General features: G+C 35.5%; 1 long non-coding RNA gene across 1 annotated transcript; it reads left to right on the plus strand.

Moving 5' to 3' along the window:
* Positions 1-4,249: 4,249 nt before the first annotated feature.
* Positions 4,250-5,649, plus strand: LOC149562259 (uncharacterized). Its single transcript, XR_016363908.1, has 3 exons — positions 4,250-4,623; positions 4,713-4,817; positions 4,904-5,649. It is a non-coding gene; the product is annotated as an uncharacterized LOC149562259 (long non-coding RNA).
* The last annotated feature ends 21,776 nt before the right edge of the window (positions 5,650-27,425 follow it).

The following is a 27,425-nucleotide window of genomic DNA, read 5'->3' on the forward strand; positions in this document are numbered from 1 at the left end:
ATAACAACTTATATAATTATAATTATTTCTTGTATAAATTGAATTTTCCTAAATATTACTAGTCTGTAAATTTATTTTTATAAATATAGATCTCACCTGATATATTAATTTAATAAAGTTTATTTATAAATGAACTTTAAATAAGTTAACTAATTATTTGTAAAGCATAGATTAATAAATATTAAATAATAATAATAGTAATAAGTAAACTAAATATATTATAGTTAACTTATTAATAATATTATTAACTTATAATTTATCTTAACTATTATTAACTTTGTTATAATTGATTAATATAGTTGATTATATTAAGTTAATATATAATTATTCAATTTATTTTAATTTTATAATTTAGAATTCATAAATAATAAATAAATAATATATAAGCATAAATCAATAGTTATTAGTTAGAAATTTTATTGTATCTGTAAATCTTATAGTTATAATATTATAATAAATAATAATGATTATATGGATAATATTAAATATTATAATATAATATTAAAATTAATTATTAATAAGTTAACAATATTAAAACTATATTATGTATTACTTATCAATTTATTAATACATTATATAGATTATAATTATTATAATGATAACTATAAGATTATAAGGTTAATACTTGATATAGTTAATTAATAATATTATTAATTAACTAAAACTATTAATTAGATTATTTACTTTTTATATCAGTAAGTTAAAAATATTTTAAATAGAAATATTAATAGAGAATTTGTAATATACTATAATAGTAATAATTAAATTTAATATTGTTGAAATAAATATAAATTGCAAAATTGAATATTTAAAAATAAGTAAAGCATCTAATTATTTGATGTAGATTAAAACTTATTTCTTATATCAAATTTAATATATTATTAGATGTAAGAAATTAATTATAAACTGAGAAAACATAATTATAATTAATCAAATGTCAAATTTCAATAATAATTATTTAAATAAAGCTAATTATTTGAAATAATTATAAATATAGTCTTCTAACCAAATTTTAATATTATTGTATGTTAATTAAAAAAATAATTATTTTAAATTTAAAAATCAAAACTCGTGTTTGCAGATGTTGCAACAGTGTATAGCATACAAATGTCAACACGTATATTTTCATGATGTCCATCGTTGTCACACTTGCATCTGGAGGGGAGATCCATCTTAACACCTCGTCTACCTATCACCTGACAAGGTTTTAGTGTGCTGCCACATTTTTGTCATTCCATTGAATTGAAAGAAGAAACCCCTCTGTTTATAAGGTATGCATGATACTTGCGAGGCTTCTTTAGCCTTTCCATGTTGAGCACAACCTGCTTGCTATAGTCATTATGTGCTAAACACATGTGTGGGCCTTCTGATGAGGAGAAAGATCTTGAAAAGTTCTAATTATACAATTGAAAATTGTTCGCTTGCATGTAGGAGTGCAAGGTAGATCAGGATTCCCAGTTTCAGGGTTATGACAAAAAATCTTCTCTTTACCACCACAATATGATTTGTGTAGGTTTTTTGGGTTTTTTTTTTTGTTGTAAAGTTGCAAACGGATTTGGATAGTAGCACGTTGCTTTGGCAAATCGCTTCAGATTAATTGATTTGGGCAGATGGGATCTTCATTTAGCTTGCAAGATCTGTCGCAGATGGAATCCCAATTTGAGATGAGATTTCAGATGCAGTGGGTAGGTTAAATGATGGGATATTGATTTTATCAGCAATATCTTTTGCTAATCTCGAAATAGGAATAGACTTAGATATGCGATTCACAACATCGCATTTTGTGTATTCGTTCAGAGAGAGTTCACCAATTTCTTGGGCTGTGGGATGAGGATACAGCCTGCCTTATTTGACCCTTCCAAATGGGAACTATAATCCCCACCCAACCCTAGCCACTCGGGTTCGGAGTGATCGATCTCTCTCTCCCAGGAGCCCCACGGGGTGGGAACTGAGGAGGACAAAAGGGGGCGAGGGTATCTCTCCCACCTTTCTAAAAGAGAGAGGCTTAAAAGTGCCCGGGTATGCAAAAATAATAGATTGAAGGCTAAACAACTTTACAGTCCATATGGTAATTTGTCAGAGAGGTGTCTAAGGACTTACTGGTTTAAAGCGTAGTCGTCTTGCTTTTTGTATTATGCTTCTTTGTCGCAACCGACTCTCACTTCTTTGCGCTGCCCTACAGAAATAGACTCCCTAATTCAGGCAGATGCTTCGCTATTGACATGGGAAAATCGACAAAATATTTTCAGATAAACATTCACTGCACAAAGAAAAAATGGAAAAATAACTATTGAATAAGAAAATATTGAATAAGAAATGAGCTCTCATGGCAGGAAATCTCACCACTGCCCACAGAAATAGGAAATCCAACACAAATTTCCTTGCTTTCTCTGAGTGCACAGAAATAAACGATCAAAAATGCACAAAATCAGCTAGCTACAAAAATGAGATTTCTGAAACTGTGAAAGATCAAGATAAAGCCTCAAACTGTCGGTGGCAGATAAAGATAAGAGTGAGCATTTATGAGCATTTAATTCAAAGTGGGACAAATATGCAGTGGATATGTTGGGCGCAATTTATTGTCAGATGCAAAGATGTGATAACTCCGTAAAGATAGCTCATCCAATATGAAAGTGAATACGATAGAGCACCATTTTCACAGTTGGGTACTTTTCCCCCAACAGAACGTGACTATGAAATAACATCCAACGTGACAGCTGAGAAATATGGAGATTCTTTAACTGTTACCGCCAATGTTGACAATTCATGTGATTATGGGACTGAAATTGGGGCTTATGCTTCTGTCGGAATTCTTTGGACATTTCTACTGAATCATTGAATTCAACTTAGCAAAAATTGTTTTGTAAGCGGCAACACAATACTTTGAAACATGGTTATGTTCTGTTTTCATTCTCTATCCAAGAGTAATACGCATGTATGAAGTTGAAACAAAAGATCCTGGATTATAGATAGTGTGCTAGTTTTAGCATCCGATGTACTAGATGCAAAAATTAGCACACAATATAATCCTGAAATAGCTTTATCAAGCGTCTAAACTATTGTTACTCCCAGGCTGAGGACTATAGGCGACCAAGGTTCGACACCCACCACTGACAAACCGCTCTGTAACTCTTGTGTCTGATTGAAGAATCTCTGGTTCAGAATAGGAAAAGCCACTCAGTTTTAGAACCAGAGACGAAAGCAGCCTAGTAAAAATAGGTAAAAAGTGACGCGACGACTAATTTGAACACTGAATAAATCTGATTCCCAAAAAAAATATTAAAAATTCAACTACATGAAAAGAAAAGCCCAAATCCAGCCAAACACAAAACATTTCTAGATAAAAATGCACTGCACAGAGAAAAAAAAAAAAAAAAAATACTGAACACATAGATTAGAAATGGCTTGACCTGTTTGAAAGCAGAAAATCGAGGAGAACAGAAGTATCCACGAATCTTGCTTCTTAAATTTCCGAATCTTGCGAAGATTTTCAACTGGCAAAAGACAGATTTCCTTGCTTTGTCTCAGTCAAGAGAAATAAACAATCACAAATGCAGAAAATCAAGTAAGCTGAAAGGTGGACATAAATGTTGAGTGCGTCGGTGGAAGATAAAGATAAGGCGAGCATTTATAAGCATTTAATTAAATCTGCACAAGTAACGTTAATGCAGAATTCCAGGTGGGACAGGTATGCACGGCAAAATTTATTGTAACAATTTTCATTGATTTTGGTTTGGAAAAAATCATTTTTCTCCTTGCCTAATTTAAGTACAGCCAATGAAACGTGAGATAAACAAGATTAATAAATGTTTCGAAAATGCTTAGTGAAAATAAACATTAGAACAGTTTTAAAAAATGGCAAAATACATAGACGCGATTGGTGAAACTAACAAGCCTAAAAAACCTGCATGAATGCGTTAGTAATCCTGCCTTGCCTATAGGCAGGAACTAATAACTCATAAGTCCTATAAATACTTTAACCTCATACACATTCTTAAAATCTTTCATTCGTTATCATACTATTATTGTCCTACTACAAAATAATTACTCTCTGCCACATGAGGGCCACTGGAACAATTATCCAACCGCAAATTATAGTTTAGAGGTCCACCTCCATGAAGAGAATTCGAATATGCCTACACTTCATCACCTTTAGAAGGTTTCATTTTTAATAAGAAAGAGTTGAGAAGACGCTGCCGTACAAGAGGTCAGGACCTTGTTATGCCCAACAAGGTCAACGAAGGAAACCATTGCACCGCCAACACAAATCAGAAGTTTGTGCAGATTTGTCTTCTGAATTGCCGCTGGCCTGCTATTATTGGAAACCTGCGTAGGAGTCGCAGCGATTCAAAGATTGGATTCCTGCCCTCTATCGCGAGCAATACATAAATTATTCTTCCTTGCCGTAGAAGAGAGTGTACTATAATCACAGGGCTTGACAGTATATTTTAATTCTGTCACAAGGCTGATGGCAATACAGACAATGAACGAGACATTAATGAATAACATGTGATACGGCCTTTATTTGTTGGCGGGATTCGTAATCAAGGGTCACGAATGTCGAATGTAAGATTTGTCCAGTCAACTTTTCTTGCTCACGCCAAGAGTGGGGATTGCTTAAAGGTTTGGAGTATTTGTATTCCTAAATATAGTTATTTTTGCCTAACGCCTATACTACTCTATACGTTGCTTAATTGTTCCGTCCTAATTAGGAAACGTATCTTCTGATTCGACCGGACTCGTATAGCTCTGATTGGACTGGACTCTCATAGTCTGAGTGGTGTCGTTGCAGGGAGAAGGATTTGTAATGGATATAGGTTAGTTACATTCAAATTTCAGTCATTAGGGTGCGATGCTATTTTGCATGAAATATTTACAAACTTTTTCGATCCCAAATTTGCAGGGAAATTGACCTTACTATAGTGGGTGCGATCCGTGCTATCAGGACCGTGGGTTCACGCGCTTTTCTGGTAAGGAATGCTCTAATTGTGCTGGATCTAAGTCTTGAAGTATTGCACTTTTAAGGTTCAATATAAATATTCACTAGTGGCAAGGTGGGGTTGTAAAAGAAGTTATAAATATAATGGTTTTCAATAGCCCCCTAGTAGTGGGGGTGGCAAGATGGTCTGCAAGGGCGTGCCAGTTTGTGTCATGCAATCCAGAACATTTAAGCAGCGAGCATGTGTTGACTCTTCTATGCTGTCTTCCATGTCGGCAGCTCAGAAGACTCGTTGTCTCAGTATGCTCATTTTTCTGTGTGTGGCATCCTGAGTTTTATCTGGATTCTGATGATGAATACTCTAATTCAGATTCTGATTCGGGCTCTCTGTCTTACCATAATGATTCGCATTCCGACTAAGATATTATTTTTAAAATTGGGTTTGTAAAATTGGGGATTTAAAGATTTTTCGTAGATGGTGCTGGAGGAATTTTCTTTGTCATATTGTTTTATAGGAAAACAACATTGAAGAGATGCGAGTCATTGTTATTATTTTTAAGAAAACAGTATCATTTCAATAATGGCAAGCTTTCTATATGTGCTTGTGCTTTGGGCAGTTGTAACGAATTAAACTTGATGTTTTGTTATTGTGGGTCGAACGAATATTTTTGTGACTTATTCTAAATCATTTGCACCATTTGAAAAGATAATTCTTTGAATGCATCCTACATTTATGTTCCTTGTTGTATGCTGCTCTTCGTTGTTTTGGACTATTTATTTAGTGATTGGAAAAGAAGGAACTAGACATGCTGATTAATAGTCTTGGGCACTCCACCACTATGCTACATGTCTGCACCTTACATCCCTTAGCTTGGATTAACCTTCCAATGTTTTTCAGTGACATACAATTTCGGCTTGGGCATTTCAGTAATTTGCATTGTTCTCAGCTAGTGTTATAGAAAATGCTACCATCATAGTGTAAGGGGAACTGGCCCAAGTGCACCCAAAGAGTCTAAACTCTAAATTACACATCCGATTTCAGCAATTTCTTTTGTTGTTGTCTTCGAACGTAAGTTGACCACTCAAAAAACATTTTATGGTTTCTGGGTAGTAACAATGTTCCCTGTCAAAGTCATTAAGTGCTGAAGGGTCAAAAAGTGGTCATTCAAAGTGTCACCTGATACTTACTTAAAGATGCCCCAGTAATTGTGCACTCAAAATTGCCTGTACTTATGGACAAATGTCCTAGTAGTTGTGCACAAATGTCATAGTAGTGGTGCACAAATGGGCCATTTATGAACCAAAAAAGCTAAAATTGGCTGGCTATTGGTACATGTGAAACTTATTAATGGGCTTTTAGTTATCATTTTTTGGCTCTTGTAAAATTAGTTATTGGGGGGTTGGGTGCACAAAGTTCCACAGCTATTGGAACATGCTTAGCTATTGGTGATCTTCCCCAAGTTTGAGGAGATCTTGCAAACTTGATCTTGATCACTAAAGGAGAGAGTGTGACCATTTGCAGGGGCAGTTAGAAGAGAACAGCTGTACGTTAGGTGAGGGGTGCCTGCGTACCCATAAAGTTTTCTGTATGATTAATAAATATACACCTACTCATTTATTTATTATCCCTCTTTCTTGGCAAGGTTTTCTTTATGGGATACCTAGATGGGTAGAGATAATTACAAAGAGATGTAACAGGACAATAATGGTGTCTACTTTAAGCTCCTTTGGAAGACAAGATAGAAGGAAATTTCTTTGATATGTTTTCTATGCTTAGTTGAGGAGTGCCTTTGAATATTAAAGTCAGAATTATTTAATCTGTTAAGATGTAAAGTTTTTTCCTTGTGGGGAGAAGTCTCAGAAGTTAGCCTTTCTAGTCTTCATGAAATGAGCTTATCTGATTTAATTCTTATCTTCTTTTGTTGTTTAATAAGCCGCTTCTTGTACAACAAGGGGATGCATATCAGATACACAGGGACGTGCCCCCACGCCCACCCCTCAAACCCCCATCCCAGTCCTCTAAGACATTTCTTTGCAGTATCTCAGCCATCTGTCAATTGTCCTGGGGATGGCAAGGTGTCCCCTGCTGAAAACTCTTTTACATTGTTAAAAATAATATTCATAACATTTAAAAAAGATGGTTAATATATATCATGATAGCAACAAACAGCAGTATACCATGACAATATCATAATGGCAACAATAAATGTATCATGAAAGCAGTATAGCAGCAATTAAATTAATCATGGCATCAGTGACTACAACAAACTGTAGTGTAACAACGGCAAATATATCATGTGCCAGATTCTAAATTAACAATATAAGTTATATGGCAGTTAACACAATCAATAATTCTTTCAATTTCTGATTTCATTGTTAATAAAAGGTTTTAATTTTCATAATTCTTGATGTGGTATTAGAGTTGGTTACTATTGTCAGTTGCAAAAGAGATTTGCCATGGTTTGGTACAGTGTGGTATTGTGTGAAAGTAAGTACAAACAAACAACCTCTTTTTGGAATGTGGTTGGCATGCAGACTTCTGCAAACATCATCTAACATTTTTTTAACGTGGTCATGTTATATTGCTGCTTTTTTCATTAACTTTTAGAAATCTCTCTCTCTCTCTCTCTCTCTCTCTCTCTCTCTCTCTCTCCACACACACACACACACACACACACACACACACACACATATATATATATATATATATATATTTTTTTTGTCATCCCCAAAGAATGGCCCTCAAACTGCCTTCTCTGGAATGTGTTCCCTGTTGTCTTTGTCCTGAACATGCCATAGAACATAGATTAATTACTATCATTCATATCATTTGATGCTGCAAATCTACTTGTATGGTAATTCTCAAGGTAAGACACTGCTTCAATAAAATATAATTTTTTTTAATATACAGTAAATTCTTTACATGATAAACCTCCCTTTGTAAAATAATCTTCAGATGCGATGATCATCATACAAGGTATATATAAATTGTTTTCCTATTTGTGCAAGAGACTAAGATTACATTTATCTGATCAAGTTCATTATAAATCTTAAGGATGGTGTTTGTCTTTGCCTCGAAGCATCCATCTCAATATAATATAATTTTCGAGCACATGTTACATAGGTGAAAAAAATAAATTCTAGGCTTGCGAATTCAAAAGCCTTATTTTTGCTTGTCGATCAATGTTGATTACATGACTCATATAAGCATCGTTTTTAATAGTAAGATAAGTTATTAACATTGTTGGATAAATTTACCCTATACATACATCTGTTATTCCGTCTTTCTTTTCTAATGTTCTAGCCATATCTACCTTCCTCATCACATTTATCAATTGTTAGAGTAGGTCTTTTTCTTCAAAGCCATTTTAACATTCCTATACATTTCATTTCACAGAATCTTGATTCCTTATTCCTAACTTACAGTTACCACCTAGATTCTGTGTTATACCTGTCTACTCCATACTCTAGTACAAGCTACTGTTGGCATTTGATGCAGATGTTTTATATGTTGTCATTGCGAGCAATAGGCTCTGTTTATGTAATTCCGATTGGGCTTACCGATAAGGTTGAAAGATTAGTTTGCAAAATTGCTAAAGTGTCCATGCAACTTGTGAGGAGTCAGTTGAGGAAGTTTTGGGAGATGAAGATTGGGCTACGATGCACGGTCGTGAAGTTTTAATCTACAAGGGTACACACATATATATGTCTATGATTGCATAGGTTGTGATGTTGGTTTGCAAAAGTTATAGCAAATTTATGAGAAACTGTCAGTAAGAACTGGAAATGTATGAATAATTTTGTTTGATTGATTATCTGGTGAATCATATGGTCCATATTGTTTTGAATTCTGGTTGTTATGGTTGGGGCTGACCTTATAGAATTCAATTATGGGTTTTGGTGTAGTCGGTAGAAGGCTGACCTGATTATGGCAGTGGAAAAACATGTTATCAAAACCCTAATGAAGGTGTTATAAAACAAGGATGAGATTGAGCTCTTAAGGATGATGTAAAGATACGATGGCAAGTTGTTGTTTGATTGGTGCATAAGTTAATCAGTGGTTAGTGCTAGAGCAGATCTGGCAGGCAGGGAATATCATAATCAAATCATACTCATCTTGGGTCCATCTCAAGGCAAGCCCTTACAGACTTGCAAGTTAAACTCTCTCATGGGGTAACTCCTTATAGGGTGAGCAGGATTCCTAACAGGATTTCAAGTCTAAATCCTCTAATTAGGTGACTCTTAGAAGGAGTTTGAAATCCCTTAACCGGGTGTTCCTAACAGGACTTTGATTCTAGCTTTTCACCAGGCTAAAGATACTCCTAACTGGGTATACCTTGAAGAAGGTGTTGTATATGCTCCTAATAGGGCAACTTTCATCAGTGCACTAGTGGAAGATTGTGGGCATCATCCCACACATGCTTTTCACCGTTTAACCAGGGTTCCCTGTGTCAAGTGTTCTTTATGTGTGGATGCTATATGTGTTTGGTATATGTATGATATTTGTTCTTGCATGTTATTTATTATATTAAGTTGCTTAAAATTTGTTTTGGATTCTTATTTGCAGTGATCACCCCCCCCCAAGTGCCTTTGAGGCTTAACAATTGGTATCAGAGCTAAGTGCCCTTGAAGAAGCCTAACAACTCGGGTAAGGTTCATAAGGAAGTCATGGAGAGTTACAAGCACAAAAGGCAACTTGACAAAAGGCAACTTGCATAAGCTGAAAAGGTGATCAAGGAGTTGAAGGAACAACTGAGGATGTCCATTGCCAAGCGACAAGAACCTTGTGAGATGTTGAGTAAAATTCTGGAATACATTAAACGTTTGTTAGAGCATGGATCAGAAGAATCTGAAGAGGCAATTGCTGATCTGATTGGGGAGAATGAAAAGCTTACCAATGACAAAGAGAGCCAAGGGAAAGAGATGGAGATACAAGTAATAAGGATATGCCAAGAGATGGAAGCCAAAGGGGCTGTAGATGATGCAAGAACGATTGCAGAATAGGAAAGGAAGCTGTGGAGGAAGCTCAAAGGGTTGCAGAGGAAGCCCAAAAGGCGGCTGAGGATACCCTAAGAGATAAGGAAGAAGAACTATTCAGGACATTACAAGAAAATGCTGTCATGCATGAACACTTACATGACAAAAATTGAAGAGATTGAGAAATTGAAGGAAGTGAATGAAAAACCTGAAGAATGAATTGAAGATTGAAAATGATGGTAATGAAAAGTTGAACAAGTACAATGACAGTTCAGAAAATTTTGATGAGCAACTAAGAGTCAGAGAAGAAGTAAGGAAACCGCCGGACTTGGTTACATTGGTCAAAGCTCCTTTGAAGTCGGTGAGTCATCTGATCCTTAAAGGCGCAAGCATCTTCCAAAGGTGAATTCCAAACAAGCTGGCAAGAAACCTTACAGACCATATTTGTTTCAATTGTGGCAAAGTTGGTCATAATGCAAATGTTTGTAGGAGTCAGCCCATGACTAGGCAATATACATTTGATGGATATTGTTATAACTTCTACAAATATGATCATACTGCGAGTGAAGATCTAGGCCTAATAGTAGATCCAATAAAGCTATTCCTGTTATGCAATAAGTATGGTCACAAAGCTAATGAGTGTAGGAAAAGAATGAATGTTCCTAGGTCACAAACAAACCTGGAGAGATAACATAATGTTACTTTCTCGGTATGTGGGAATCATGTTCATCTTGCAATAAATTGCAGAATGAGGTCACCTAGAGAGAATGCAGCTTCATGGATGTCAATTGGCGTGGCATGTTTCTATTGTCATCAGATTGGACACCTTGCAAGAAATTGTAGGTTGAGGAATCAATCAGCCAACCGGTCTGAAGATCAAAAGCGAAAGCAACCAATTAACACTGAGGAGATAAGAAATCAGATAAAGATATGACTTGGAAGAAGAAAGAAGACAACATAGAAGAAACAAAGGCATCAGGAAGTGCCTCATCTTCATTGGCTGTGGAGACTTCATCACCAAACTAAGCTATCCATTAGCTTCCAGGGGCAATATTTTGAATCCATCTAAGAACCCCCCTTGGGATTGCTTAGTCAAATTTAACATGGTAAGATGCAATAAGGTAATCATGAACTGTATTATGAAGTTTTTGTGAGCCACATGATGTTTTAATTCATCGGGATTGATTTTAGAGTCTATCAATGAAAAGGTAGGGTTTATCAGTTAAAGTATTTAATGCATGTGAGTTAAGTTGAATAAAATGGAGATATCTTGTGATTTCACTTTCTTCTTGCATGTTTTCATAGCTACTTGAAGCAAAAGAACAATGTTTTAGTGGGTTTGTGAAGGAAGACCGATTGAGGCGATTTGAAGGCAAAATTCAAATAATATCATTGAAAGGAACCCTAGCTTGCGATGTTGAGGGGATTTTTTTGGATATCTTGCATTTGTCTTTTGAGATTTTGAGATGGATACACCTACATTGGTTGAGATTACACAAAGGCCTCATCTTGAATTCAAGAGGCATTCATATAAATTGATAGAGAATGATACTGCAGGTACCCTAACTATGTGCCATATGGTATTATGCACATTGAAGATGTGAGGTCTTTTATCCTTTGTAAGTTGGAAAGTTTGGGAACTGCTGCAACTAAGATGCAATACAAGAAACTATGTGGAGATAACTTGACCCTAAAGGATGAGCACAAAAGAATCTCAGACAGAGGGTTACAATACGCAGTGGCTCTTCTAGATGATTTTGAAGAAGAGTTCGTTTGGTATGTGTTGAGCAGAGTCCATGACCAATTTATGTGGCTAGACAAACCATATAAAATAGCCAAGGAGGCAATACACATAGTGACCAATTTGTGTGCAATTAGTGAAGTGCCAGTTCCATGGACAAGCCCTAAGGAAGAGGTGATTCAACTGACTAAGTCTAGATGTGATGGATGAGCCATGACAATGAATGATATAGAGGATAAAGAAGTGAAGTTCACTTCTATGGCCATTGGTTACAAAGTCTATTATTCCAGTTGAATATACAATGTATTGGGAGGAGCTATTCACACTACCTACCCAATGATTATGGAAAATGAAGAATAAGATCTTGCTAAAGCCATGAGGGAATAACAAATGCTAAATCTCAAGAAGATTAGGAAGGATAAGAGGAAAGAATTCAAATACAATGAGTTAATTATGTGCTTATTCTTCTATTTTCATAATATGTTTCCTGGTATAGATCATCTTCAATGGTTAGTAAATACTATAGTATACATTTAGATTAAAAATTGTATTTGAATGGTAGGAAACAAATTGACAAGTACACTGTGGGGATACTTTAAGGATTTTTGGAGGCAGATGCGTGCAAGAGAAAGAATACCCTCTAAGCTATGCAAAAATCTGTTGACACTATTTTCTTCATGGTGGATAATGATACTTGTTTGATGGAAGTTGTAGAACCTTAGACTTCATGGATGATGCCAATGGGTTATGAGGTAAAAGGAGATGTTTTTACTTTGTATGCATAAAAGCTACCAAGTGAATCGAGAGATCTCGATACTCCAAGGTTTCAGACTTGTGCATAATAGACAATCCAGGTGCATGAACTGATGAACCTAGTAGTAGCTAGGAGAGTGAGAAAGGAGGTAGACAAATTCTTTACTGAGAATGGTTTAACAAAGGAGTTGGATAAGGTTAGAGCCAAACATGTTGTAGAATAGGCTAGCGCATCAAGAACGACCCGTGATGATGAGGATGTAGAAGTAATTGGAGCCATTAGTATTGCCCCATTTCGTAGACAAACTAGGACTAGCATTCAAATTAAGAAGGAGAAACCTTCTCCAACTATGAAGAAGCAACTGGAAAGGAGTGTAAAGACTAAAGCTCTACCAACAAAGAAGACACAAGAAATAACTAGAAAGAGAAAGAAGGAGAAAGCAAAGAAAGTGATCCCCGATGATGGAAGTGAAGCAACTAAATAAGAGAAAGAGGTGGAAGAACTGATGTCAAAAGGTAAGAAGACCAAGTTAGTTGATTCTCCCACAACCAAACTTGTTGAAACAAAATCAATTAGGAAAATAACTATAAATTCTCTTATTAAGAATATCGCCAAGTGAAATTTTAGTTGGTGTTAAGTAATATTATCATCTGTTTGATAAGGATGATCAAGTGCTAGTACGAATACAAGGTCAAATCCCACAAGACTTGTCCAATAATATTGATGCAAGATAGAAAGCAAAATTAGCACGTGACAAACAAATAATAATTTTTTTGTTTTTAAATCCTTTGCGAGAAGCAGTTGAGGAAGAGATTAATGACATGTTGAACTGAGGTCAAACCTCTATTCAAGACAAATTCAGGGTGACAAAATTAGTGATTGGCGATTCCAAGTCGTTAGAGGACATAGATTAGGTATTGAGAGAATATCTAAAGTTGCCCAAGGACAATATTGAAGAAGCTCATGATGAATCGGTAAAGGAACCTGAAGGTGATCTGGTAGTTATGCAAACTGATGAAAGGTATACAATAGATGGTGCAAGTGTCACATTTGATGTAGATCAAGGTATGATGGATAATACTGACAACACACCTGAGATAGATGCACAGGATGCATCAGTAGACGCTCAGGATCAATCGAACATGGTAGAAAAACAAGATGCAAACAAGGACAAAGAGTCCGAAAAGGAACCAAAAACCACTGATACTGGTCTAGTTGTGATCGATGACAACCAATTGTAGATACAACAAGAGAAACTCCTGAAGGATCAAGGCAAGGAGCAAGAGAAACTCAAGTTAACTTGTTTATCTCAGTCTAAGAAAAGCATTAGTGTAAGGTGAAATTTTGAGCAGAGGAAAATTAGTCTTAAGTAGTTTAAATCCAGATGAGATGATAGCATATGCTATGGCCCTGAAGTCTAAAGGTCAAGAAGACACGATGAAATAGGAAGCCCAAGTGATTGTGGATGCTAGGGATATTATGTCAATTTTGATGAATAATGAGGAGTATGATGAGTCAGGCAAGCCAATCGAGCAATTAGCTCACTTGGTAATTGTAGTTGGAGAAAGGAAAACATTGGAAGAGGCAGCAACATTGAGTGTTGAGAAGGAATATGAAAAGAAAAGGACAACCAAACTCACTGAGTCTATTGCCACAAATTGCAAATCTCTCATGCTGGTAACCAAGAAGGTAAAGGAAGCAATTAGAGAAAGAGGTAAGCAGTTGAAAATTTTCTCAGATCATTCAAATTTTACCAAAGAGATTGCCAGGGCTAGAGATGAGGTACAAGAAGAGCTTAAGTGTTTAGTAGAAAACTTTGACCCTTTGTAAGAGTTGTGTATTGAATTTGGTAACAAAGTAAGTACATTGCACAACGAGCTGGCACAATATCAGAGTGAGGAGGAGAGAGATTGGTAATCTCCTAATGTTGCAGCATTTGTTGATTCCAAAGGTAGACAACACCTTGCAACATGGCTTAAAAGAAGCAGGGCAGGCATTGGCAGTTCAGCAAGTATCTTCACTTGATGAGATGGAGAGACTTGCATTTCTATTGAGTGGACATATTACTATCATGGAGAATTACGTCAAGACATGGGAGATGGGTATAAAGATGCTGAAGGAAGACTTTAAGATTATATTCAGTGAAATGTAATTTGTAATGACATTTGCTACTCTATTTTGTTAATAATTTTTTTCTTATTCCTATTACCTTTGTCATATGTAAAGGGCTGGTAGTGCAATATGTAAAATTTTCCTATGTTAGAAGAGTAATAGGGGGAGTAGTGATATGTTTTGGGATAGTGCATGTATTGAACATTCTATGAATGCATATGCAATTTTTACTCTAATGTTTTGTTAAAGATATTTAGTGACTCTTAGCATTTTTTTCTAAGTGTTGCCATCAATGCCAAAGAGGGCGTTTATTGGCCTTTGATGTTGACATTTTATATTTTGTCATTGTTGGCAACATGCTTTGTCTATGTATTCCGGCTCGGCTTACTGATAAGGTTGAAGGGCTGGTTTGCAAAATTGCCTAAATGTTCAGGCAACTGGTGAGGAGTCAGTTCAATCAGCTCAGTAAGTTGATTCGGGAGATGGAGATTGAGCTAAGGTGCGCAATCATTAAGTTTTGATCTACAAGAACATAAATGCATGTGTCTATGATCGCACAAGTTATGATGTTGGTTTGCAAAAGCTATAGCAAATTTATGAGAAACTATCACTAAGAACATGAAATGTATGAACAGTTTTGTTTGATTGATTATCCGATTAATCATATGGCCAACATTGTTTTGAATTTTGATTGTTATGATAAGAGTTGACCAAATAGAATTTGATCTTAGCTTTTGGTGTGGTTGGTAGAGGGATTTGAGTGGAAAGTTCACCTGATTAAGGCGGTGGAAAAACGTGTTACCAAAACCCAAATGAAGGTGTTATAAACAAGGATGGAATTGAGTTTTTAAGGGTGATGCAAAGGTGCAATTGCGAGTAGTTGTTTGATTGATGCAGAAGTTAATCAGTGATTAGTGCTAGAGCGGATCTGTCAAACATGGATTGTCATAATCAGATCATACTCATCTTGGATCCATCTCAAGGCAAGCCCTAACAGACTTGCAAGTTAAATCGTCTCACGAGGTCACTTCTTACAGGGTGAGCGGGATTCCTAATAGGATCCTTTAACCAGGTCACTCTCAGGAGGAGTTTGAAATCCCCTAACTGGGTGTTCCTAATAGGACTTTGATTCCATCTTTTAACCAGACTAAATATTCTTAACTGGGTATACCTTTAAGAAGGTGTTGTATATGCTCCTAACAGGGGAACTTTCATCAATGCACGAGTGGAAGATTGTGGGGATCGTTCCACACGACTTTCACCCTCTAACCAGGGTCTCCATGGGAAACATCTGTGTGTCAAGTGTTCTTTATGTGTTTGTCATATGTGTGATATTTTCTGTTGCATGTTATTTATTATTAAAGTTGCTCAATAGTTGTTTTTGATTCTTATCTGCACTGATTCACACCCCCCAGCATAGTAGTCTCAGACACTAGGACCAATTCTATATCATTCAAGTCCAATTACGATTAACTATCTCACACTTAAATAACAGCTAAAGCTTCTGCAGGTTTTACATGGACGCCTTTACATCAGTTAAACGTTCCATTTTCCCATCGAAACTTCTACATTGGATTTATCACCATATGAAGGTAGGGTCTGTAATAGTGTCAACTCATTCAGATAAGGATATATTTCCAATTTATCTCAAATTCAACCTTTACTAGTAGCAAGCAACTTGTTAAAAAGTTCTCCTCTAAGCATACAAAGACCCTAAATCTATGCCAACTTTGACAGATGATGAAATATTCCATGTCTTTTTTGTTATAACTTAGGATAGGATAGATTCTAAAACTCTAGTTATTAACTTATTTTGGGTACAGAGTGTCCACCATAAATCTTTATTTACTTGCATCAAAATTGGCTTTGCTGAAGACAATTCCATGATCCAGTTATTTAATGATTTCAGAGTGCAAAGCAACCTACTGTATTGGTGCTGTGAAATTTGTGAGCAAGAACATTGGATCCTCCTATTTTCCAAATAAGGACTGCATCACACAAGTCTAATATATGATCAATCTGTGCCTTTTATGAAGCTCATTAGTATTATCCTCAGAGATTGATACTATTTCGGTTTCTGCCACAGGCCAACCATCTCTGTCCAACTCAATGTGCTCATTACAGCCAGGGCTGAGCATCGTTATAGGTTTTCTTGGATAACTTTACTATCTACTTTTTACATACTACACACAGAAATAGTATGACAGGTATGTTCCCTCAGATTGATGATGCCCAATGATTTCCAAAATTTGCCGGGGTACATCAGATCCAACCCATTTGACTTCTTGTGCACCCAGTGCCAAAATCCATCTTTCTCGTTTCTTATCAAAGTAATTGACATAATTTCAAATTCCAAACTTCCAATTTAATAATCATTCACAGTATTGAACAGCTATACAAAAAATATTTCCAGATCACAGTGAAGGAATTCTTACTTTCAACCACACAACCTCAGTATAGCTTGGGAGTTTTCTAACTAATAAGGATAAAGTTTAAATGTGTCATATCAGCCCATTGGCACAAGATTTGCCTTTTGGTACAGGGAACACAGTCTGATGCAGCAAGCTTAAACACACAAGTTCCTTAAACAACTCACAATTCACTGTTTTACACCAGAGATAAACAAAACCATATAGATTCAGTTTTGAATGAAATTTTGTACTCTTGTGCTTAATTTTATTTTGACAGTTGTTGCCCAAAACAATAATGAATGTGTGATACATCTACAAAGACTAAAAGCTTCTCTGTTTTGCAAAACGAAAGAAAGAGCAATGTTCACATTTTCTATTATCTAAGCTTCAATTAAACTTTAGACTTCAATACAGGCTTTGTAATGCTTCTTTTAATCTGCAGTACCATGTAATTGTTTTCAGTGTTCTTTCAGTAGTTTGTTAGGAAGTGAATGTTCTCTTAGTAGTTATAAAGGACAGAATAATTGAACAAGGTAACGGAGTAATACTCCATGTTTTAATCCGCTGTTGTGTGGTGGTTGGTCTGTTAGAATAGGATTAGCATAGTTAGATCTCTAGTTACTTTCAGTCAGTGAGGACTGGAATAAGGAGGGCACATGGTCAGTTAGAACTGTAGTGTACTGTGATGGATGTTGATGTGTGGCCAGTTAACTGTTTGGAACTGCCTTGCCTTGAGGGATGTCATGCCTTTGATTGAGATATGCTGGGAAAGAAGATTTCCGGGTTATACAATGCACTGGGCAGAGAAGGGATATACTTAGGAAATTTGAAAACAAAAATATTTCTTTTTCTTCAGCTGGATGTTGTGTTTCAGCAGTTGTAGCTTAGACACGAAACTCTTCAGACACAAAGATCAGGCTTCTTGAGGGAGGGTTCTCTTAAATAGCAGACTTGCATCCTGACGACATTGGGAATACTGGTAGTGTCTAGTTCTGCAAGGTGTTATCAGTAAGCTGTATGAGTTTGTTGTACTTCAATTGTTTGTGTACTGTTTTGAAGAAATATTAATATCCAATAAATTACACAAATGTCTGTTGATTACAATAGTTCTAGGTTTGTCTTCTGGTTGCAATGTTTTTCTGGGTTGTTTTCTATGTGTTATTAGCAGAGGTCATGACAGGCTTATACCAGTTATTTCCAGGACTGCAACACTCTTTATTCTTGAATCTTAACTATCTTATGTAAAAATTTTTAGGCAGCAAGCCAATCATCTACAACTTGACAGTATTCAATAGGGAAGCACATTCACAAATCAACTCATTCTAGATCTCACATTCTCATTATGGTGTTCGAGCATCACTAAATTGAAAATCACTCTACTAGTGTCATTGCACTAACTGAATCAGACTCTGTCTTGCATGCATATGAAGTTCCATAGCAAATTGAAGAATATTAAGGCTGAGTTTGTTCACAAACACATATGTACTACCGCCAAGTACAATAACAGAGGTGTTTGTCATGAGAATTCACTATTCAGTCGCTCTAGCACATGTACATTGATGACATCTATGACCATCACTGATTAAGATTAATTGCTACAGCTGGACTGGTTTACATACCAAAGATCCATTCTTTAATTCACAGACACATTTCGTGTGTGTTACTGCTGAAAGCCTCTTGCATTTATTGTCACATAGTTGTGGATTTCATAGCATGTTTCAAGATTATAGACCTTTTGTTTATGTAATACAATGTACAAAATCTTACTTCAAATTTATTGTGAATAGGCTGAAAGTTGTTCTTAATAGGTTTATCTATCCCAATAAAAATGTGTTTGTTAATGGAGGACAAATTTAGATGTAGTTTAATCTAACTTTAGCCATTCTATGGAGTTAAGTAAGAAGCCAGGCATGGTTTTAAAGTTGGATATATTCAAGGCCCATGATAGAGTCTCTTAGCCTTTTTTGTTAGTTGTTCAGCAGAATTTTATCTTCAAAAGAAGCTTTCTAAACTTGATTAAAGCTAGCATTACTAGTCCAAAGTACTCTATTTCGGTCAATGGTTTATTTGTTCATTATTGTGGCTTAAGTCCTGTTTATGTGAGTTTTATGACCGCACCTACGACGGAATAAAATACCAAAGTATCTTATCCTCTCTTGAATCCCGTGTATGCTAAGATTGCAAAAGATCATACAGCTGACTTCAAGGTTCTTTTCTGCCAGGTCTTGACTTGTGGAAGCTCAATGGTTGATGTGATATGCTGGTGTCACAAAGGGGCATTTAAATTGTTCTTCACTGCTGCTGGCTAAAACTCCTTCCTAGGATATTGCAGTTTCGTGACGCTTCTTTGTTAAACAACACAACTGAAAAGTACTGAAATCTAGAGGGGAAAGAGTTGGAAGAATCTAAATCTACTTCTCAGGGTAATGATGTCAATTTAAACTGCTCCAGTGGGCAAACTCCCAATGACCAAGCTCTGCTTTGTAACACAACTCTGGAAGAACTGGTGCAATCTTCAAAGGATTATGCAAAGAATTTTCATGTCAAAATGAACACTGTTGTAATGAACAATGCACATTTAGTCATAGAATGTAAGCATCCATAAAAAAATTAGGATAATTTTACACAACAGCTTACAATCAGCAAACTACCAAAAGATTGAGCCAAGGAAATTTGTAAGACACCATTACGTCTCTTTGTTGAAATCAAAGCACCTTATCTAACAAATCTACTCTAAGTGAGGAAACAATGAAACCATGCAGCACCAAAATACATCAAGTAATCACCATGAAACCAAAAATGAAAACTTTATTATCTTGGTAGCTCTTAGCAACAATCTCAAGGTTCGCTCCTTTACAAATGAGAAGTGAGGCCTTTATATAGGTCTCATATTACAACAGATAGCCAGGATTGAAACAAAATTTATTGCACAAATTTTGCCATCTCGACCTTGATTAGGGTTAGTGCAAGAAGAGAGAGTCAATAATTATTGAGTGGGCCTCATGGACCAATAAAAATACACATTTTCAACAAGCTGGGCTAATAAGTGCCCATTATGTAAGTTCACTAAGAAGGAGAGGGGTGAACGAACGCCTACATGAATTGAATGCTTTGTCACCTCAAAAATAGTTAGCCAGGCGTCCCCTTCCTTAAATGGAATGAATTTTGACTTGGAGACCTTTGATTAGATGGTGGAGATGATTGGGCGCCACATTAGGATACTAGGTGCCATGTAGGCTCAAGTATTTTCTAATTGCATTTGCAACTCTGATTCAACTTTGAATACTTCTTTTGAAATTATCTCTCTTTGATCATTTCCTTCCTTCCATGTACCTGCTTGGGTATTCATCTTCTTGTGATAAATTAGACCTTTTGACTTCTGATCTTTGGGTTTCCAGAGGAAATTCAAGTTGTACTTGAACTTTGATTTTTGAAGTCCTTAACCTTGAATGCCTTAAACTGGATCACTTGAAAACTTGAATCAGAATTTTGAGACATGAATATCTTCCTTGAACAACTAGAATGGGAATTGTTTTTCCTCTTTCTCCTTAACTCAAATTTTCTCTCTCCAAAAACTCTTTTCTCTGTCTTCAAATTTCACACCTTCCTTTTCGCATGCTTTTATATTCCTTTTGTTGTGCCTTTCTTTTATTTTCCAAGAATTCCCTTTTGGGCATTTATCTTCACCAACATTTCTCAACCCATGGGCACACACTTGAAGAGGGTGGAATTTGAGATTTGGAGAAGGAATTTCCATAATTAGCCAACTTTCATCTATTTCTTGCAATTTATTCCTTGAGCGCACATGAGCTAGGAGAAATTTTAAAACACAGTAACCATTTTTTCATCTTTCCTTGCTGTTTTGACCACATTTTGTCACTTGTAGAGGATTTCTTCAACTCAAGAAAATTCCTTGACTTAGTGGAATTTGCCCTCTTGGGCACATTTGGAGCCTGTTAGAGGAATTTCTTCAACTCAAGAAAATTTCTCGACTTAGCAGAATTCCATATTGTTTCCTTTTCTTGATGTTTAATCAAAGATGTTCTTCAAACTTAACTATATTTTTGATTATTTTCACACCTTTCCACTTTTGGATATTTCAAGGGTGTTTCCAAACTCAAACATTTACTGATTGACTGCCTCACTTGCTCATTCTTTTCAATATAAAATTGAATACCCTTTTGTCTCTCTATTAGTCAGAGCTCAACTGTTACCAAAATAGACTTTCTAAAAATAGCACTTGCTCTAAAGTCAAAATAAGGCCAATCTTGGATGTAGTCAAATTTACTAAAAATGTACTTACTAAAAATAGTCACTACTAAAAATAATAAGTTGGTCCAATTTCAAAATAAGGCCAATTTGGGATGCAGAAAAATTTACTAAAAATAGACTCACTAAAATTATAAATTTCCACAATTACTAAGTTTATCAAAACACTCAAAATTCCTTTGGCATGCCTTTTTTGAATTTTTTTCCTTGCCATAGGCAATTTTTTAAATTTTCATGTCATTTGAATGCTTCAGTGCACTTTTGTGGTGGAGGGTTTTTTTTCTTTGAAGAAAAATTCCTTGCACGTGGAGAATTTTGTCACATGGGTGTTAGAAGTTTTCATGAGTCAACCATTTCCATCATCTTCATACCTTTTTTGATCCATACTGAGCCTTTCCCTCACACTTTCAATTTTGGGCATTCTCAATGATGTTATGGAATTTTCATAACTTTGTCATTTTCACTGACTTAATGTTTCTTGGATCCAAACTTATTCTACACTTAGCCATTTTCTTGTATTGCCTTCTCCATTTGGTCTAGACTTACTCACTTTTGTCTTCTCCCTTTGGTCTAGACTTAGTCACTTTTACCTTCTCCATTTGAACTAGAATTAATCACTTTTTACATTACTTTCTGTCAAACATCGACACATTTGAGTGGTCATGAAAGATTTATTATTACCTTAACCTCTTTGGCCTCATAGAATTTATGCCTATCAGAATTGGTGCAAGGCTATGTACTTTGAGTGCATTTCCACGCTGCCCCTTGATTAGTGCTCATGGGTGCATATGATGCTGAGTAGTGGATTGTCCACTTTGGGCAAAAGTCCTTGGCTCTAGTGGATTTGCGCTCTTGGGCTCATTTTAGCCCAAATGAAGGATTTCATGTGTTGGGATCCAATTCTTGAGTGTGGAGGATTTCTTCCTTTGGGCACAAATCCATGCCTGTGGTGGATTTTGTTCACGACAGTCAATTTTTTCAACTTTCTTTGCATATAAAATATAACATTTAAGTCATTATGTAATATTCGGTTAGGAGGTTTAAGAGTGGTTTTAGATCTCCATGAGTTATAATGGAGATTCAAGATTTTAGAAGATCCGAAGCTCTGATGCTCATGAAAATGGGGACATTACACACACGAGTCGCCAAAATGCCAAACATTATCAATTGTTGATAAATGATTCTTGACTCTTTGCTGACAAAAATAACAATAACAAAATTATCTCCTTAGTCAATATTGGCAGAAGCTAAATGGAAGATGGGGACCATAAAGATATTTCACTGTATCGAGAAAAACAATCTTTATATTTAACTTGCTCGAAGCCTTTGAAAAGTTTACTTACACAAAAATTCTAGAATCTTGTCCTTTCAAACCCCTTTTGATACCATTTTGATTTTATTACAGAAATAGCAACAAACAAAGAGTAGAAAACAAAAGATATACAAGACAAAATAGATACCCTAGGGAAAAACCTTCCAACTTGACGGGAAAATTCTTATCGCACCAAAATGTTTATCTATTGAATAATAAGAGTTTGAATGCAATGCTCACAAACTGAAATAATGAAAACTCCTTTGAGTCTACAAATACTTAATAATTAATACATAGAATCTTCACTACAATGATATTCAACTTGCAATGCTTGTACTTAACATGGGAAAACTCTAAATGATGTCATGAGCCCTAATGATAGATAGTTCATAACGAACTATAACAAATCCCTAATAATATATTAATATCAATTTATATACATACTCAATAATAATCACATTTGATGAGATTTATATCATAGTAAATTGGATATTGTTTAATATTAATTGATTAGTTGAAATCAATTTATATTAAAATCATAACTTTAAATCATCACTTCAAATGTTTAGCATTTAACTATGGCAATACTATTCAAAATAATAATAAAGCACTAATGCAAATATATAATCACTAATAATTACATTTATGTTTCCTATAAACAAATCGATTGCATACAGACTCTTTAATAAAGCGATGGATCATGAATGGGGATGTCTTTTCATTTGTATGTCACCCTATTTATAGGGTACAATAATGTCATGTTAGGGGCACAAATGAAGATTGCTTCAGATTCTATATTACCATCGAAAAGGAGAGTATAAAAGATTTACGAGTCATACAAGGGTTTGTCTTGTCTAGCAGTGGATAAACTATTGGATGTAAAGCAACGAGTTGAACACTAACTACAAGTCCCGTTGGAGGGGTTTGAACCTGCTTTGACTGGAGGTCACTCCACGTGGAGCCAATAAACAAACTTGACTGGAATAATAGGGCACGGGTAAGGTAAGCCTTGGACTTTCGGTCAACTTGTTAAAGAGCCCATGTATTGTGAGAAGCTGAGCATATAGACAATGTGACATTAGATAATATGTCTTACTTTTAAGAATGAAATTTTTGTAAATGATTAGTAAATTGGGATGTAACATATTTTTGTATGAATTGTGTTGAACATAGTGATTATATAATATGGTATGAATTAATGTATTTAATTAAAATGTTATATATAATAGATCAAAATGATTTATCTAATTCTTTGTTTCTTCGCTATACTGCGGGGAGTTGGTAGATGGTGTTTTGTGGGGAGAGGCGGAGTAAAGCCAGAGGAATTCTGATGTCAAGCGCCCTATGACAAGTCAATCCACATTCTCCTTGGGATGGTATAAGAAGGATATAATAGATTTGGATTAAGGCATATCAATCCTTAGAAGTTTTATTAGTTATATATATCTACTTTGTTTTAATGATTGTCAAACTTCGATTATTTATAGCCTCCAAGAAAGGGGTCATCACAAATAATGACAATGGATGCTACACACAATAATCACTGTAAGAAACACATGTAATAAATTGCAGAAGTTCCCTACATAATGAACACGAGAGAATATATCTTCGGTCATTGCCAAAAATGACTAAAGGTAAAACTACTTTGAATGTTGACACCTGTAATCGACGCAAGAAATAACATGGCAATCACAACCTTTGACAATCCAAGAATAACCACTGTAATAGAAACAAGAATGGCCTCTATGTGACACAAAAGATGGTGCCTTAAAGTTTTGTCCTATGCGACTTTTCAACGACCATTGTGACTAAAAGTCTCCATTGCATGGAATATGAAACATAGATAGTCGAAACATACAAAAGAAAGAATCACTGGCAATAGAATGAACAACATAATGGCAAATGCCTTCAATGAATATCATATACGAGAGGGATATCTCTTGATGCTACATATCGCCAACAAACTACCAAAAGTATGAGCTAGGGAAATTCATCAGATACCATTACATTTCTCCATTGAAATCAAAACACTTTGTCTAACGAATCTACTCTAAATGAGGGAACAATGAAATCATGCAGGCATCAAAATACTTCAAGTAATCACCAAGAAACCAACAATAAAAGCTTCATTATTTTGATAGCCTTTAGCAGCAATCTCAAGATTCACTCGTTTACAAATAAGAAATGGGGCCTTTATATAGGTCTCAAATTACAATGAGTGGTCTAGATTGAATCCAAATTGATGGCCCAAATGTTGCCTTCCTCAACCTTGATTAGGGTTAGGAAAAGAGGAGAGAATTTACAGTTAAATGAGTGGGTCCACATGGACAAACAAGAATACGCATGTCCAACAAGTTAAGGTAATAAGTGCCCATTTTGTAAGTCCATGAAGTAGGAGAGAGGGGTAAAATGAATCCCACTATACATTGAGTGCTCTTTACCCCAAAATTAGTCATCCTAGGGCTCCTTTGCTTAAATGCAGTGAATTTTGACTTGGAGACTTTTGATTAGTTGGTAACGATTACTGTGTGCCACTCTAGCATATTGGATGCCATGCGGGCTAAGTTCTTTCTAACTGTTATTTTGCAAGCGAAATCCAACTCTAATTGCTTCTTTTGAAATTATCGCCTTTGATAATTTCCTTCCTTCCATGTACCTTCTTGGGAATTCGTCTTCTTGATATAGATTGGACCTTCTGACTTTTGATCTTGGGTTCCCATAGGAAATTTTAGATGGATTTGAAGTTTCATCTTTGAAGTCTTGAACCTTGATGCCTTAAAGTGGATTACTTGAAAACTAGAATTGGAATTTTGGGACATGAATTTCTTCCTTGAACATCTAGAATGGGAATTCTTCCTCCTCTTCTTTCTTTGTAAAAGTTTAGGCTTACTCTCTCAAAAAACTCACTCTCTTCCAAGTTTCACACCTTCCTCATCTTATGCTTTGTATTCACTTTGTCACGCTTTTCTTTTCTTTTCCAGGAATTCCCCTTTTGCATTTATCTTCACTGGCATTTCTCAACCCTTAGGCACACACTTGAAGAGGGTGAAATTTGAGATTTGGAAAGGGAATTTCCACACTTAGCCAAATTTTATCTATTCCTTGCAATTTCTTCCTTGATCATACATGAGTTAGGAGTAGAAAGTTTTCAACACTTGGCCATTTTTTCAACTTTCCTTGTTCTTTTCAACTTGGGCGCATATTAGACACGGAGGAATTTTTTTCCAACACAGCAATTTTTTCATTTTTGCACGGTCTTTTGAGTGCATTTTTGCACTTGTGGAGGATTTCTTGAACTCAAGGAAATTCCTTGACTTAGTGGAATTTGCTCTCTTGGGTGCATTTGGAGCCTAGTGGAGGAATTTCTTCAACTCAATGAAATTTGTTGACTTAGTGGAATTCCATTTCCTTTCCTTTTCTAGATGTTTTTCAAAGACATTCTTTAAACTTTAACTATTTTTTTGATGGTTTTCACGCCTTTCCACTTTTGGATATTTCAAGGATGTTTCCAAACCTAAAACTTTTTTTGATTGACTACCTCACTTGCTCTCCTTTTGTCTCTTTATCAACTGGAGCTCACCTGTTGCCAAAATAGACCTATCAAAAATAGATTTTCTAGAAATAGCAAGTTGTTCCAAAGTCAAAATAAGGCCAAACTATGATGTTGTCAAATTTATTATAGTCTATTAAACTTACCAAAAGTAGACATCGCTGAAAATAGTAAGCTGTTACAAAGAAAGTTCTTAAAGTCGGACTCAACTTGGATCCGACAATGTTGACTCTACTTGCGACTCAGCAAAAAAACTTGGCAAAGTGAAAAATCCCTTGAAATTTAGAGATTTTTAAGAAGTTAAAACTTGATTCATGCATCCACTATTGAATAAATCTTAAGATACAATAACTTCATCAAATAGAAGCTAATTTGATGACATACGTAAATGTACATTGATTACATAAGTGCAAACACAAATTGTAGTTGAAGGAAATAGCTAACATAGATATATAAAATTATAAATATTGTCAAATGTGTATAATACTCATGGAATATGAAATCCATGATATTAAATGTTCCAAACATGCATGAAAACTAAAACAAGTCTATGGCTCTGGCTCAACCTCAACCTTAGAGGAGCCTGCATCTCTCCTACATAGATATCTCAGTTAGGTCTTGGATGATTGAACAATCATATTTGCCTGTGAGACGCTACTTGTGCCAACATCAGCTATGCCTGTGTCTGATCTTGCTCTATCATCCTTTGCCGTAGGCATAACCTCACCCTCTCTATCCATCTTGTCAATCCACTCAAGATCCTCATCAGTAAAGACAAGACTAGTCGACTCAGTGACCCATTAGGATTCTTGATCGATCTCCTCTAGTGTGATTGGGCTGGAGTCACTGTCCAAGATCTGTCTCATTCTAATACAAACGCTGTAATGAACAAGTACTAGATCATTCAACCTATCCACGAAGAATTTATTCCACCTTTCTGATTGAATGTGCTTAAACATGTTTTAGTTGCATGCACAACTCGAAGGAGTGCATGGCAGGCTCAATATGTGGATGGCAATTTTATGAATGGTTGGGGCTGTAGGCCCAAACATTTGCGAACATCCTATCTGAAATAAGGAAAAGAAAAAAATCAGTCTCATTTCAAACTTCAAGGTTAAATTATAAAATCAAATGATGCATTTAATGCATCTTTCTACTTGGCTGCAATTCTATGTGAGTGGCTTTGCAAATTTGACTTCCAAACAGCTCTCCTAGGGTATTATCAAATGCATCTATCTTGTACAATGTGGTTCTGGTATCACTAGAAGACATCATGTAATATCCCCTCAGGATATTATGCCCAATCTTTTGCATAGAAATTTAAACAGATAATTTCATGCAATAGATTTCAAATTATCTA

The sequence above is a fragment of the Cupressus sempervirens genome, chromosome 4, assembly GCF_028749045.1.
Source record: "Cupressus sempervirens isolate cs-2001-9-10 chromosome 4, ASM2874904v1, whole genome shotgun sequence".
In the NCBI taxonomy this organism is placed as follows: Eukaryota; Viridiplantae; Streptophyta; class Pinopsida; order Cupressales; family Cupressaceae; genus Cupressus; species Cupressus sempervirens.